Consider the following 6,339-nt stretch of genomic DNA (forward strand, 5'->3'; position numbering starts at 1 on the left):
TGTCAGCACATTCTACTGGGGGGGTGGGTGGGGGGTGGTGGGGGGGGGGGGGTGCATCTAGAGGCAGCAAGCAGCAGTTGACACAATAACAAAGTGTACTCCCCGCTGAGGGATTGGGCTGGAGAAATGTTACCACTCTCAAATTCAAGTTTTAACCATGTTTCGATGTTCCACTGTGTTTGCTTACATTTCATTTGTTTACAAACATTGGAGTAAAACATGCTTATGTTTTGGGCTCTGATGAGGTAGGACAGTTGAACGAAGCTCACGAGTTGTATTTTTCATGAATCAATGGTTATATATAATTCATGTATAAGTCCAACAATGTATGTAGCAACTACAGATTGCCCCTTTAAATGTCACCCCTATTCCCTATGTAATGCACTACTTTTGTTCCGAGCCTTCTGGGCCCTGGTCAAAAGTAGTGCACTATATAGGGAATATGGTGCCATTTGGGACAAACCCTGCGGCTCTTTAGAGACAATGCTTTCTGATAGGTCTGTGGTCTCCAGGTGAGAGGAAATACTCTGTCACTGTTCCTGAGTCAGTTTACTATTCTGTGTTTTAATGATTTAGGAGGGAAATCTGACTCTGGACCAGTACTTATGGGCAAACAGATTCATACGGCACGTCAGGTCATATGTTGAGATCTATTGATTATGTTATCTTTCTCTGTTTCTCTGTTGAGTCTCGGCATTGCAATGCACACCTTCAAACTATACTACAGTATGTTATTCAGGGCCCTAGCAGGGTATTTCAAACAGATGGTGTTCTGTCAATCTCACTATCCAGTTTTCTTCATTTGACTGCTCTGCTTCAACCTGAGTTTGCTCCACTGTTGGCAGTGGAATCCTTTGCTGCTGCTAGTTGTAATGGAAGAAAGACATGGAAACTGGGGATGTTGAGTTGGAGGGAAGTTAGATGTTGTTGTTCACTACACAGAAAATACATTCAGAAGCACAGTCTCAGCAGTCAGGGAAGAAAGATGTGGAAACACCTGGATCAGACAACTTTAGCTGCTGTACTGCAGCTCTCTGTTGATCTACCTGTTGTTCCCTCTCTTTCTACCTCTTCATTTATTCTATCAATCTCTGCTCTCTCCATCTATCTCTTTCCCACTGCACCTCATTATCTCTCTTTATCTCCCTCCACCACACGCTTCCTTTCCCTCTTCTTCTCCCGCTCTCATCCCCTCTTCCTCTTCCACACCTGCTCTCACCCCCTCTTCCTGTCCTGCTCTCACCCCCTCTTCCTCTCCCGCTCTCACCCCCTCTTCCTCTCCCACTCTTACCCCCCTTCCTCTTCCACAGCTGCTCTCACCCCCTCTTCCTCTCCCGCTCTTACCCCCTCTCACTCCATCGCTCTTGCAATGCCCTCTCAATGTATTCTCTCTCTCTGTTTTCCTGTAATGTTGGTAGTGCAGCATTGCAGTGTTGTCTGCCTCCCCAAAAAGATGCGTTAGACATTAACCTCCCACTCACTCGCCCCTCCCCTCTCTCCCAGCACCCTGTCAGATGGGGTCTGGTGAGGTGACATCTAGCTGCACCAGGCCATCCTCATGGCTGCGTGGGCCTGGGTCAGTGCCCGGTGTGTGGGTGGCCCCCAACGGCAACTGATAAATGAAACACAGATCGTCTTTCATATTCTGCCCCCGGCAAGGTGAAAAAAATTATTTTCATTAGAGAGAGAGAGAGAGAAAGAGGGAGAGAAGGAAAAATAACACAAAGCAGTGAGAGAGAGAGAGAGCAGGGACCTAAAAAAGTGAGAGAGAGAGAGAGAAATAATGGATGCGAGGCGTGAAGAGGAGAGGTGAGCTCAACTGGGCTGAATCCATGTAGTTATTCACTACAACAGACCTCGACGCTGCTCTTTACACACTACAACCACAGTTTACTACCAGCTGCAGACAAGCACTAATAGCACTGAACACAGCACTAACACCATAGACATGACAGATACAGCACTTAGTTAAGAATCTCTTATGTGTAGGAATGGGTTCTTCAGCAGTGATCAAGGACAGGACTTTATCTTCAGTGTCGAGTGGGTTGATCATATTACCATTTTGTGTCTCAGGATTTGCTTTGTAGTAGCTGCCAACTACCTATAGAAGCCTATTCACTCAGAGAAGCACACACACACACACACACACACACACACACACACGCTCTCCTCGCCATTCCCCTCAAACTCCCACTGCTTCACTCTCCACACCAGTCACGATGTCACCCACTATCTGCTAGCCGTGCCATACGGTTATTGACCAACGAAGTGCTTTAATAAACAAAGCAGCCAGGAGAAATAGAGAGAGAACAAGGTTGGCTAATTGTACGTGGTGAGGGTTATGAAATTCCATTGAAAGCTCCGATGGTCCATATGGCTGAATGCATCTCAATTACAGAAGGTGTCATACTGTGGCGGATTTACCATCAGGCATCTCATGCCTGGAGCCTCACATCATCAGGGGCCTCGAGAACTTGGCATATGTTTGTTTAACAATACATAATTTCTCTGTTATCGTGCCTTCCTCCTCCTGTGGGTTATTTAGCAGTTGTGACCGTCTGCGGCTGTGACAAGCGGAGCGGCTTCTCTTACTCCAAATCTGGCTCTAGCCTTTGAATGTTTGGGTCTTTTAGCTATCAGGACCCCATTCCTGAAGACACAGGACACAAAGGAAGGAACCGTGATAAAACCCTCAAATCTTTTTTCTACACACACAATTATTATCTGATGCTCTTTAGTGATGTTGTCCCAAGTTCTTCGATACCTTTCTGATGCAAATAAAATTAATATTTCCCATAATGAAGTCATTTGACATGGTAAAAAATGTAATTCCATGAATAATACATTTTTGTTATGCTATTGGTTGATATTGCAAAGAAAATCAACTTTAGGTTTTGGCCCAAAATCATGAATGTAACTTAAACCAAGTAGAAAGCATGTATACATTATAACGTACCTATAGTTTATATTTGAAAATGACTACCCTTTAACTCAACCCCAAATTTTATTTTGGAGAACAACTCAGTCCAAATTTTTGTTGTTGTTGTTATCCTGATGTGGCCCTCGATCCAAAATGATTGCCCACCCCTGCTCAATGTTATCTTTTATTTGTTTTGTCATACTGCTATTTTAACAGGTAAGTTGACTAAGAACACATTCTCATGTACAGCAACGACCTGGGGAATAGTTACAGGGGAGAGGAAGAGGGGGGATGATTAGGTGGTGATGCAAATACCTTTACTAGAGAAGGGCATTTCAGGCCTTTTGAGTCTGCTTCATTCACTTAAATGAGCTGGCTCCAAACAGCTCTTCGTTCAGTAGCCATGATTATGTTCAAAAGAAATGGAGGGGTGGTTGTGTATGTGTGTGTGTGTGTGTGTGTGTCTGTGTGTGTGTGTGTGTGTGTGTGTGTGTGTGTGTGTGTGTGTGTGTGTGTGTGTGTGTGTGTGTGTGTGTGTGTGTGTGTGTGTGTGTGTGTGTGTGTGTGTGTGTGTGTGTGTGCGTGGGCTCTATAAAACAGCTGCAGGACGCTGATCGTAATTGTCTAAACCACTGTGGGATATTGGAGTTTCCAGTCTTTTCCCAGAATCATCTGTCTGAATAACTATTTGGATGACAGAACCCTATGAATGACTGGCAGATAGGATGACAAACTTAAGAAGATAGGAGAATATGGGGACCAGGGGGATGGCAGATGGTTGAGTGTCTTTTTCAAATCTAAACGGTGGTTCGAAGGGCTCCCTGGTTTTAGGGGAGGTTTTATTTCTGCCCATGTGATTGAGGGACTGTTTACCTCTCATATGGAGCATGCTATTCCTCTCTCTCCCCCCCTTTCTCCATCTCTCTCTCTCTCTGCCCCCTCTCTCTCCCTCCCTCTCTTTTTCTATCTCTCTCTCCCCCTCTGTCCTTCATTCTCTCTCTCTCTCTCTCTCTCTCTCTCTCTCTCTCTCCTCTCTCTCTCTCTCTCTCTCTCTCACCTCCCACCCCCTCTGTCTCCCTCTTTCACTCTTCTTATTCCACTTCACCTGGAGAACGGATATATTCTCTCTTCAGCAAAGGAGCACCAAGGTTGTATACCTTGAACAGCCCTCGTTAACACTTTACAATGATTTTGATTAGTCAGTGTACCAAGCCACAGGTGATCTGCCAGCGTGTGATTGGCTGATCCTAAAAGTGAGTCAAATCACAGAGCTCTGAGATGGCACTGTCTCTATATGGCAACCGTAACCACAGCTACTTCCCCTTTCATGGAGGTGTAATTTGATGGCTGGGTGGATAGACTCTCCTCTCCTCCGCTCTCCTTTACTCATCCCTCTCTCACTCAGTATTACCAGCATGAGTGAAGACCACCCTTCATCACCATCAACACCACCTTCGTCATCATCATTATTTACTGAGGAGATTTAGAGAGTGGGCTGGAGAAACTCATCATACACCATCAGGCTGTCTGAAGCGTGTGTGTGTGGTTGTGTGTGTGCTTGGAATCATAACTGACAGTCTCTTTTACCTACTGCAGGGTACGCCTCGTGTGTGTGTGTGCGTGTATGTGTCTCTGTCTGTGTGTGCGTGCGAGCGAGCGAGCATGTTTGTGTGTGTGTGAGTTTGTGTGTGGAGGCTGCCTGCAGATTCTCTCAGATCCTGACTGTTGATGGTTCCTGTCTGGGGTAGCGGTCCAATCGCCACAACAGCAAGCACTGGCTGGTCAGAACACGTCCATGACAGACACACTGACTCCCAGCTGTCAAGATGGCTGCTCCTGGGTCATCATTGGATTCCTTTCATGATGTTAGTCAGAATAAGAACCATTGAACTGTGATGAGTGCAATTGAATGTACTATTAGCAGGGGATCTGAATGCAAAGCAAGTGATGCAATATCAGTCACAACAGAGTCTCCCCATAGAACAGTCGGTGTTTATTTTGGCAAAGCTTGTGGTCTCTCTTAATAACCTAGTTCGAGAGGTTTACATTGGCTCTGTGTCTGTTCCCCCGTCTCCTGTCATCTCCTAGCCCAGAACGGAGTGCCGTAGCTGGGACAGGCCTGGAAGAAAAAGCGAGCAGTGTCGACATTAGCGAGCGGTGTGATGGATAGCCGCAGGGCTACAAACATTATGATTTCATTACAGTGGAGGCCTGGGGTCCGCCTCTCGTTCCAACCAACACAGCCTTCTCCTCTGTATCAATATTTCATACTGTATACGCTGGGGTGAGGGGAAGTACGTGCTGGCTCTCTCCTGTTTGTGTGTAGGTATATGTGTGTGATGATTTGTAGGGAATAGTTTCTGGGCATTTGACAAAGACTGTTTAAAACATATACGGATGAGCTAGTTAAAAAAGCTAGAATTTAGAAATAGATCTGGCCTCTCCCTAAATAGCAGGAAGCAGATTGTACAGTCAACTTTGCTGCCAGTTCTTGATTTGGTGACACCATTGACCAGATTGCAGCAGCCACTTCTCTTAAACCTTTGGAAGCCGTCTCCTATAGTGTAATTAGTTGTATCACTGGTTACAGGTTTCATACGGACCACTGCATCCTGTATCAAAAGGTTGGCTGGTCCTCACTAAAGTTCTGTGAATCAATTCATTACTCCTTTTTGGTTACAAAGTTCTACTACACATTTGTGTTTGTTTTTGCAGGGCTTCCTTCCTTGTGTGTGTGTGTGTGTGTGTGTGTGTGTGTGTGTGTGTGTGTGTGTGTGTGTGTGTGTGTGTGTGTGTGTGTGTGTGTGTGTGTGTGTGTGTGTGTGTGTGTGTGTGAGGGAAGGAAGGAAGGAAAGGGGACACCGGCTCAGTTGCATTCAGTTGCATTCAACCAAAATGTGTGTGTGTGCGTGTAGGCTATGGTTGTGTAGGTGCTGGCTCTCTCTCTCCAGTTTGTTTCTAACTGATGAGTTTCACAGTCTTTCCCCTCCCATCAGCACTAAATCCATCAAGGCTGCTGGCTCGTGCATGGTAAACACCAGATTCCAGTCACCACGTGAGTCAGTGTGCCAATGTTTGTGTGGGTTAGAATGTATGAGAGAATATGAGTGTCTGAGTATGTGTTGGTATCAGGATCACTTGAGAGAGAGAGAGAGAGAGAGAGAGAGAGAGAGAGAGAGAGAGAGAGAGAGAGAGAGATTCAGGTAGCCGTCATTGTAATAAGGTTACATGTTTTTTTTTTTTAATAAGACCGATCTAGCTTCAAGGGGGTGCGTGATCTTGTTGCCTCTGCCCTTTCCTCTGTAAGGATGAATGAACATGACAGGGAGGGACTCAGCTCTCATGCAACTAAGTGTCTTTTCTCTCACCATTAGCATCCTGATTTGTTTCTGCCTCCACAGCTTTCTTAGAGCACCTTT

The sequence above is a fragment of the Oncorhynchus kisutch genome, linkage group LG9, assembly GCF_002021735.2.
Source record: "Oncorhynchus kisutch isolate 150728-3 linkage group LG9, Okis_V2, whole genome shotgun sequence".
In the NCBI taxonomy this organism is placed as follows: Eukaryota; Metazoa; Chordata; class Actinopteri; order Salmoniformes; family Salmonidae; genus Oncorhynchus; species Oncorhynchus kisutch.